The 9,696-nt window shown below is 43.8% G+C and overlaps 1 pseudogene; it reads right to left on the bottom strand.

Moving 5' to 3' along the window:
* Nucleotides 1-207: 207 nt before the first annotated feature.
* On the bottom strand, nucleotides 208-3,937 carry LOC123159349 (uncharacterized; annotated as a pseudogene).
* Between the last annotated feature and the right edge of the window lie 5,759 nt (nucleotides 3,938-9,696).

Raw genomic sequence — 9,696 nt, 5'->3', positions numbered from 1 at the left:
ATCTTTTGCTTGACCCAACACCAATTTCTTGCTAAGTGTCACGAGCTTCTTGCGCTTTGGGACAGTGGGTGGCAACGGTGGGGATGATGCCATCCTCTTGCTACCACCTGACGATGAAGCATCTTCAAATGCAGCACCTTCCTTCATTATCTTGTCGAGCATGGTTTTTGAGCCAATCTAGTCCAAATCCTTTCCCGCCTCTTCCATTTATTCCTCAGTTCTTTGTAGTCCTTCGTTTATTATTTTTTGAAAGGTATTATCCTTCTCTTTCATGCCAATGAATGCATGAGTTTCCAGCAAGGGGATCTCAAATCCATTGGGGATTGCCGGCTCTGATCTACACAAGTCGAAAAGTGAGAAACTTTCCTCTGGCACAGCTGCTTTGGTTCCAACTAATTTCGGATCTTCACCCTTCCGACGCATGTCCTTTTGGATGAAAAACTGTAGAGTTACACTATCATCAATTGAGCTACTGCTGTTGTCTCCTCCATTTCCACAAGTGTTTGCCCTCTTTGAACTGCTGTCGCCGCCGCCTATGCCATCATCATCATCATCCTTCCCACTGTCACTACCTCCATCAAAGGCCCCACTGTTATCGTCGTGTGTCTCCTCGCTGTCATCATCACTACCCCCATCCTTTCCTTGCTCATCTCCATCAACCTTCTCGACATCCTCACCTTCCCCCTTGCCTGTTCCATCTCCTTCCTCTTCCTCTTCCACATCGTCTATACCGGATTCTTCTTTGTCTTCATTGTTGTCAGCATCATCGTCACTGTCATCATCAGCATCGTCGTTGTCACTGTCATCATCACGTTCTTCATCATTCGTTCCCTCTTGATCATCATCTTGTTCTTCGGACTCATCACTTTCTTCAGAATCATTGCCAACTCCCAGGTCAACATCTTCTTCCTCTAACTCACTTTCCTCCGCAATTTCTTCTTCTTCACTTCCCTCCACCTCTTCTGTTTGCTTGGCAGTAGATTGACGCTTCCGTCACCTAGTGTGTGAGCTTTGAGCCTTTTTTTGATCACTTGACGGGCCCTTGAGAGGAGACAAATCTGGTTCCTCCTCATCAAGTTGGGCAAAACCTTCGATGAAGTTGCCAAGATTGTCTGATATTCCTTTACATAGATCATGAACCATACTTGCTAACTTGAACTTCTTCTGCATAACATTAGAAAAAACAAAAATTAAAATTTAAAAAGGAAAATCTGGAGATAATGAAAGTATATCTGTTTGCAACTCTAAACCTAAGTTTGGTGCAAGTATATCAAAGTAGTGTGCAATTGAGATAATGAAAGTGTGCAACTGAAAAGGGGTAAGTTAGCAGGAATTAAAAAAAACATAATTTGTAATTGGGAGTTGTGAAATATGTGTAAGTGAAAGCACAAGTTTGATTCAATTAAAAAAGGTGACATAATAACTATGTGCAACTCATGCATGCATTAGGCGCGGAAAAGTAAACAGCAAAGGATGATTAATACAACTAACACATAATAGAAAATATAAAAAAACCATGATTTTTGTTCTAGTAAAAAAAGTGGGTCAGCAAAAAGGATAACTCACATGGGGATTGTAACTCATTGGAACCTTTGACGCCGCAAATGGTTCTGCCTGCAACAATCCTCCGAAGAGTGTTGAATCCTCTTTGCTTCTATACTGCTCGTTGAGTTGTTCACAAAAAGAAAGATCATTTAACAACAAAAACAAAGTTATTGTGTGGATCTATAAAGAAAAAGCGCACATCTGAACAACTACTTACATGCCCTAGAAGCTAAAAAACTGATTGAAATTACTATGTGAAGTCCCAATGAAAGGTGGTACTGTAACATGAAACATGAAACAAGTATGTGTGCAACTGTCTTAAGTCTGTGTGCCAACTATCAACAAAGACTTGTCCAACTACTTACATGCCCTAGAAGCTAAAAAAACTGACTGAAATTACTATGTGAAGTCCCAATGAAAGGTGGTACTGTAACAGGAAACATGAAACAAGTATGTGTGCAACTGTCTTAAGTCTGTGTGCCAACTATCAACAAAGACTTGTGCAACTACTTACATGCCCTAGAAGCTAAAAAAACTGACTGAAATTACTATGTGAAGTCCCAATGAAAGGCGGTACTGTAACAGGAAACATGAAACAAGTATGTGTGCAACTGTCTTAAGTCTGTGTGCCAACTATCAACAAAGACTTGTACAACTACTTATAGGCATGTGAAAGAAAATGTGCAATTACAGACTTTGAGCAGAATGTCCAACTCACTTGAAGCTTCACAAAGATGCCAGACGAAATCAAGTCCTTTTTCATTATCTTGTTGACTAGATTCTTATCATAGGCATTTTCTCGAACCTCGCAGTGGCTTACTCGCACATCAACCTCGAGTGCGTCAATGTAGAGAATCTGTACACGCACCATCCCCAAAGAGACAAACAAAAAAGGGGAAATAAACATATGAGAACATTGGTGATAAAGCACAAAAACATTAGGTATGTGTAACAGATACAAAACTTAATTAGAGCTCACCATCAAATGATACAGGCAGCAACAGAGTGTTTGCTTGTCCTCACCCATGTTGCGGAATGCTTCGTTTATGTGGTCAGCAACAAATAAGCTCACATTGCTCTTCAACAGAACATCAGGTTCTAGCACAACACCGTAGCAACGTGGGCTCAGAGAAAGACTGGTGGTAGGAGCTAAAAAGGTGCTGAAAGCAATTGCAAGCCAGCCAGTGAGGAACTTGTTATCAGTTGTACCCTTCATAGCTTTCATCATCTTGGTGAATTCGGTAACCATGGGGTGTTTGGGTGGCCGGTGTGGTTGAACATCTGATTGAAAGCCTTCACAGCCTCCTTTTCAACAATGTATTTCAGCTGCGGCCCTCTGTTGGGTAAACCAAAGTTCCTGTGCACACTAGTAGCATCTACTGGAATAGTTCCCCTGCCTCGGAATACCAAAGCTGAACTGCCTGGGTCGTACGACTGGACTAGGAACTTCGTCAAGTCGGAAGGCAATGTGTCTGCTAGGTTTACCAAACCTCCTAACATCTTCTCATACAAGAAAGACCTTTGAACAGGTGTGAGTTCCTTGTTCACCTTCACAAAGCTCCCTGGTGAGGCCCTAATCCTTCCAGCTTGTGAACGTCGCCGAGGAACGTTTCCTTCGTTCCCTTCAACTCCAACTTCACCCACCTGAGACAAAAAAAAGAGAAATGAATACGGACAAATTGTGCAAGTGTACATATGCCTGCAACTGATCATACATAAAAAATTTAAAAAAAATCACATAGTTGATTGTTGTGCAACTATTATCCCTTATTGTGCAACTGACATCTACACTCTCTGAAATTAAAAAACATGTCCAAAATGTATACATGTTTGGATGCAGCTGTGTGCTGAATGGGTCCAAACTTTCAAATTTGACAAGGTAAGTAAGGAGATTCCAAAAATCTATCTTAAAAATAGTTATGCACACATATGGCGCACAACTGCCAAGTGTATACTTTTCATGTGCAACACTAAACAACATAGGTGCCAACTAGTACGAACATACTGTGCAACTGAAAAAAAATGTACAAAAAGATGTACCTCATCAGCTTCTACAGAAGTTGGGTCACCCCCATTAGAGGACTTGCCTTTTCCTTTTGTTCTGGCTCGCTTTGCAGCACGGGATGCAGTAGCATCCTCCACCTACAATAACCAATGATGCCTCATGTTAAAAAATCATGAAAAAATAAATATTGAATTTCTTTTACATATACTGAAAATTGTACATTGCGTATTCAAAAATTTATAGAAATAAAAAAAGAAAATGTTAAAGTCTCTGCTTAAAACATACCCCTACTTCCTCACCATCATCGGGGTCATCACGAGTACGAACACCCCGCTGAGCAGTCCTTTTCCTGTTCCGCCGTGTATCCTTTGATACAATCCTCTGCATGGCTCGAAAGAACAAAAACCAAAAATCAAAAACAAAAAAAGGATAAAAAGAAGAAAACAACACATATATTCAATCATATTTGGTCCCTTTGAGCTTAGAGAAAACAACCTCTTCCCCACTTCCACCGGTGTCTCCCTCTTCAACCATTGTCACTGCAAAAAAAAACAGGTCCCGAAAAAATCATTCTAATTGCACGCACACAAAAATGTAGCTTAAAGTACTAACAAAAACTTTTTAAACAATGCATAAAAAACCAGGACCCCACCACTAGGACATTTCAAAAATCCTGTGGCAACTGAACCCTGGTTTTGCCAAACTGGACCCTGGTTCTGCCAACTGAGATATGGTAATGCCAAGTGAAAAATGCAAGAACACATATCCCAGCTCTGCGCAACTATTGAACCTAGATCTGCCAGCTGGGGCAATGGTCCAATGGCAAGTATAAAACCCGCAGAACAGAGATACCCGAATGTGTGCAACTATTGTACCTATAACTGCTAAAATGTGTTTATGACAGCTGATGCACCTGATCTGTGCAACTGATGCACCTGGAACTGCATTTTAGTATCTAGACAAAATGTCAAGTAAAAAATGCACAACTCGTTGTGCAACTTCTATCTGTGCAACTGCCAACTATAAACTACTTGTTGTGCAACTGGGTAATGAAAAAAAATTGTGTGGTAACTCGATCCCTGAATTTGCCAACGGGACCCTAGTTGTGGCAACTGTATGCAACTATTAAACCTATGTCTGCCAACTGGGAACTGATCCAATGGCAAGTATAAAAACCACAGAACATAGATCCCAAAATGCGTGCAACTATTGTACCTAGAAAATGCTAACTGGGGGTTGGCCTAACGGCAATTACAAAATCCACAGAAACACATATACACCAAAACAAAAAAAATGTGTGCAACTGATGCACCTAGAACTGCTAAAAAATGGGATATGGACAACATGTTGTGCAACTATTATTGTGCAACTGCCAACTGCAAACAACATATTGTGCAAGTTGGCATCAAAAATCAAAACACTAAACAGACACAGATCGAATGGATTCAATGACTATGATGGCGGAGAATTATCTACCAACTAAAGTGCGAAAACAGTACCTAGGGTTTCGATCACACATGCAGAAAAACGCGAAAAATCACACTGTAGGCTATGGCGTGCGGCGTCCCCTGCTACAGGAAGGGAGAGAGCGCTGCGGGCGCGGCCTCCCCCGCTATAGGCGTGGCGAGAGCACTGCGGGCGCGTCCTTTCCCGCAACGGGCACAGCGGGAGCATTACGGCGCGGGGCCTCTCCCGCTACGAGTGCGACGAGAGCACTACGGCCGGGGCCTACCCCGTTACGGGCGTGGCGAGAGCGCGCGCCGGGAACACTACGGCGTGGGCTGCCCCTGCTGTGGGCGTGGAAAGAGCGCGCGGCAGAAGCACTACGGCGCGGGCTGCCCCTGCTGCGGGCGTGGCGAGAGCGCGCGGCGGGAGCGCTACGGCGCGGGCTGCCCCTGCTACGGGCGCGGCAAGAACCACTATGACCGTTTCCTGCCTCCCCTGGTACGGCGTGACGAGAACTTGAGAAGGTGACCGGCGAGCGTACCTGAGCCGATGACGAGCAGCGGGTGCCTCCCACCCCCCGCTACACCTCCACCTCCTCGCAAGCTTCAAGGAACGGCAGGATCTGGCGGGCGAGCACGGTGAATCTGGAGGCATAGGGCAGGGGAGAGGGGAATGAGAGCGGCGACGGGTGACTGAAAGGGGGGAGGGAGAAGTGGCACAAAATTCGAAACTGCCCACCGCCCACTACTTGGTCTACGCTCACCAACGGGCGAACCTCCGCAGTCTATGACATGGCGGGCCCATGGGGGGGTGCGAGCCGCGCTCCTCGAATCAATCGAACCAGGTGTGCGGGAGATGCGACGCGTGGCGAAAACCGACCAGGGAACACCTGGTCACGCGTGGCCGCACGATCCAATGTGATCGAATGGTGCGACATCGGCCGCTCGAGACGAGTTGCGAGCGCACGCGCACGATCCTGTATTTGCGTTAAATAAACTTAGTCGCAGTTCACTTCTGTTGAATAATTAGGCATTTTTCCATTATGTTTAATCCAGAAAAACAATAGGTAAAACATGATCAACATGATACAGAGAACAATTGATACATGCAACTGATTGGTGAAACTAGTCATGCAGTTGAGATAATAAGCAACGAGCAAGATATCCATGTCGATCACTAGTAGTAGTAAACCAAATGCTAGCCCTGACAGAGAGGATAAGATGACGTACGAAACAATAGCAGAAGATGCAATACGTGTTGTTCATCATGTCGTCGAAGAGGTCGTCGACGTCGGGGAAGAAGTCGTCGTGGGGGAACTCGTCGTCGAGGATGTCGTCGTTCGCAGCCACGATGAACAAAAATCCAGCAGTCGTGCGGAGGCACTCCCCAAAAATCTAATTGCGCCTCTCCTGTACCGGATCACAAGAGGCAGGGTTTCGAAGGCGTGATGTCTCACTCCGCGGTGCACGCCGGGAAGCGAGATGGGAAAGAGATAAGCGGCGCAATGCTTTGGAATGAGACGAAGAGTCGTAGTTCTTGCGAAACAGAGGAGCGACCTCTTATATACGCGATAAGCGTTGAAACTGGCCCTTCGTTAGTAGAAGAGAACCCGGTGCAATAAACACCATTAAACAGACGCACTAAACACCATTAAGGAGAGAAGAAACGAGCGCACTAAAAACACATGAAGTGTTTTGTTTCTTCTCCCATTTATGCATCAATCGTTTCAACTTCTTTATTGCATGCTAGAAACAAAGCAGCACATACATGTGTTTTTCACACCACCTTGTCATGCATGAATGGGCCACATAAGCCTCTGGGATTTCCCTTGAATTATTGGAAGAAAATATGAATTATTATATGGGCTAGACCCAATAATTCCAACAACTCCATCATGCTGTGTGCTGCGTATGTGCTGATCCAGACTCTTCTCTTCTTTTTAACTTTTTTTACTTGGTTCTTTCCAACTTTTCATTCATGCACCTTGTACGTGTCGGTTCAACATATATAACTTTATAATTTTAGGCACGTAACATAATAACTTTAAATCTCAGTGTTAAATATTGTTGATCAATGATGTATATTATTTTAACTTATGTGGAAGAATTTGGTGTCTTATTTGTCTTCTGTCTTATGTATATAATAGAAGATATTCCCAAGGTAATTCAGGGACACTTTCCCTTTTGAAGAAAATTCAAATTCAGATTTGTGAAATGAAAAATAGAGAGCAGAAAAGAAAAAGGGAAGTAATAATAAAAAAATAGGCCAGCCAGCCTACGCCGCGCCCGTGCTCTCTCTCTCTCTCCCCTCTCGCTAACATGCGAGGCCCACGTGTCAGGGTCGCCCCTTACCTCCCTCAACCGCTGCCATCCCACACACGCACGACCCCGAGCACGCCCGCGCCCACGATCTCCCCCACTCGCGCACTCCGGCCGCCCCAAGCCTCACGGACATGTCCTATAAATAGCCCCTGCCCAGCTCTCTCAAATCCCTCTGCTCTCGCTCGCCCTCACCGGCAGGCTGCTCCGCCGCGAGCTTGCCATTGCCGCACTAACTGAAACCCTAGCCACCAAATTCCGGCCACCGCAGCCATCGTCGGAGCCATCCACCATCACCGGAACCCCCACACCATGGTGACCCTCTTGGACATCACCGTTGACCCCGAAGCCCTCTGCAACTCCAAGTTCATCGGAACCCGAAACTCAGCGTCTCCGCCGTCGTCGCTCTGGTGAGCTCTGTCGTCCTCTTGGACGTGCACCTTGTCCATTGTGATTGTCGCGATCTTGCGTATCATCCTGGCCCTTTGGCCCTCTCCATTTTGCCCTGATTCAAGCACGCCATCGACGCCCTAGATGACCTCAACTCTAGCAAGCTCCGTCCGCTCAACTCTGTCGTCCCCAACCCCAACCACGACCACCGGCGACCTCCCCGAGCAACGCCGCATCCAGCCATGCCCTTCGCGCAGCCCCGGACCCCCTGGAACACCAACCCCATCCACGTTAGAGCGAGCACCACCGTCCGCCGGCGCGTACGCGTCGTCGCCAGCAAGTTTCTCTGGTGAGCAGTAAACCCTAGCCCCTTTGTTTAATCACAGTCGTCCGATCTAGAGCTAGAGGCCCATGTTAGTTCACTTAACCGAAAGGATATTGGCCAACCAAAGGGTGCCACGTGTACAACATTATCCAGAAAAATTCGTGAATAAAAAAGAAAATGCACTTTTGTAGAAAAGCCCCTGGAACTTGAATTCATCATAACTAATTATCCAGAGGTCCAAATTGAATTATTATTTTTGCAAATGAACCCTTATGGAATGTAGTGCAATATAATTTTAGAAAAACAAGCTTTGAAATTTTGAAAATTGAAATTAAAACAGAATAGTTTAAAAACCAATTTGAACATATCTTTTAAACTACAAATCCAAATTGAGCGAATCTTTTTGTAGAATGGTCCCCATGAAACATACTTTCACCCTCTCTAGAAATATTTCACATTTGAATAATTTGAAAATTAAGTTCAAACGGAATGAATTCAAACCCAATTAGGGCATAAGTTGCGAATTATAAATCCAAATTAAATAATTCTTTTTTGCAAAATAAAACTAATAACACACGGACTCTTTCTAGAACACCTAAGCTCAAATTGGATAATTTTAAAATACATTTCAAACAGAATTCAATAGAACTAGAATTTAAATAGGAATTTAACCTAATTAGGTTTAAGTTTGAAATAAAGATTCTTAATTAAAAAAATACAAATGATTTCAGTGAGATAAAATGAACTTAAATAAATAATTTTGAATATTAAATTGATCTTAGGGAAATTCTAATAAAATTTTAATTACAATCAAACACGGTTTGAAAAAAACTTTGAAACCTTAGGTCTATCATGAATAAAGTTAAATTGGGTCAAATGAAATTGAATAAAGCAAGTCAAATTCAAATCCAACTAGCTTGACTAAGGTAATTCAAAAAATTGTTATTCAAATATTAAATCATGACACCTAGCTAAACCAAATAGGAATTATATTAAACAGTTGACTAAACACTACTAGGGAAAAGCCTAGCAGTAGCGCGGGTTAAATGCTTATCAGTAGCGCGGGTGTCCGCGCTACTGATACGGCGCTATAGATAATGCTTATCAGTAGCGCGGTTTGACCCGCGATGCTGCTATCTAGGTATAGGAGCAGCGTCTGTATGCGACACGCGCTGCTGCTAATAGCTACAGCACCCTTTAACAAAGAGCGCTACTGCTAAGAACATGCTGCTGCTAAAGCCATACCCCGCGCTACTATTCTTAGTTTTTGATTTTTTTATGCTCCATATTTTGTGCTGCTGAATTTTGTTTAGGGCTTTATACAATAATCTCTAGCATATCATACACGTACAAATGTAATCATAGCATATACATACAAATAGTCTCATCAAATCATGTCATCATCATAATCATCATCCAACACAAAGTGGTCTCTCGTCATCATCTCGAAAATAGCAATACAAGTCTCAAATACTTGCAACTACATCATCATCCATCTAAACAATGATATACGCAAGAAGAGCTATCACTATGAGTGAGAGTGGAACTATGCATTACATGAGGCAGCGGTTATGGGTCCTCTCGCGCTAGCGTGAACCTGAAGTAACCAACTTCTACTTCTTGTCTGGTTTTGAAGCCTTTATGGCTGGCGCCCGAGAACCCATCCA

The sequence above is a fragment of the Triticum aestivum genome, chromosome 1D, assembly GCF_018294505.1.
Source record: "Triticum aestivum cultivar Chinese Spring chromosome 1D, IWGSC CS RefSeq v2.1, whole genome shotgun sequence".
Classification (NCBI taxonomy): Eukaryota; Viridiplantae; Streptophyta; class Magnoliopsida; order Poales; family Poaceae; genus Triticum; species Triticum aestivum.
Note: the sequence above shows the minus strand (reverse complement) of the source record. Positions and strands in the feature narration are given on the sequence as shown.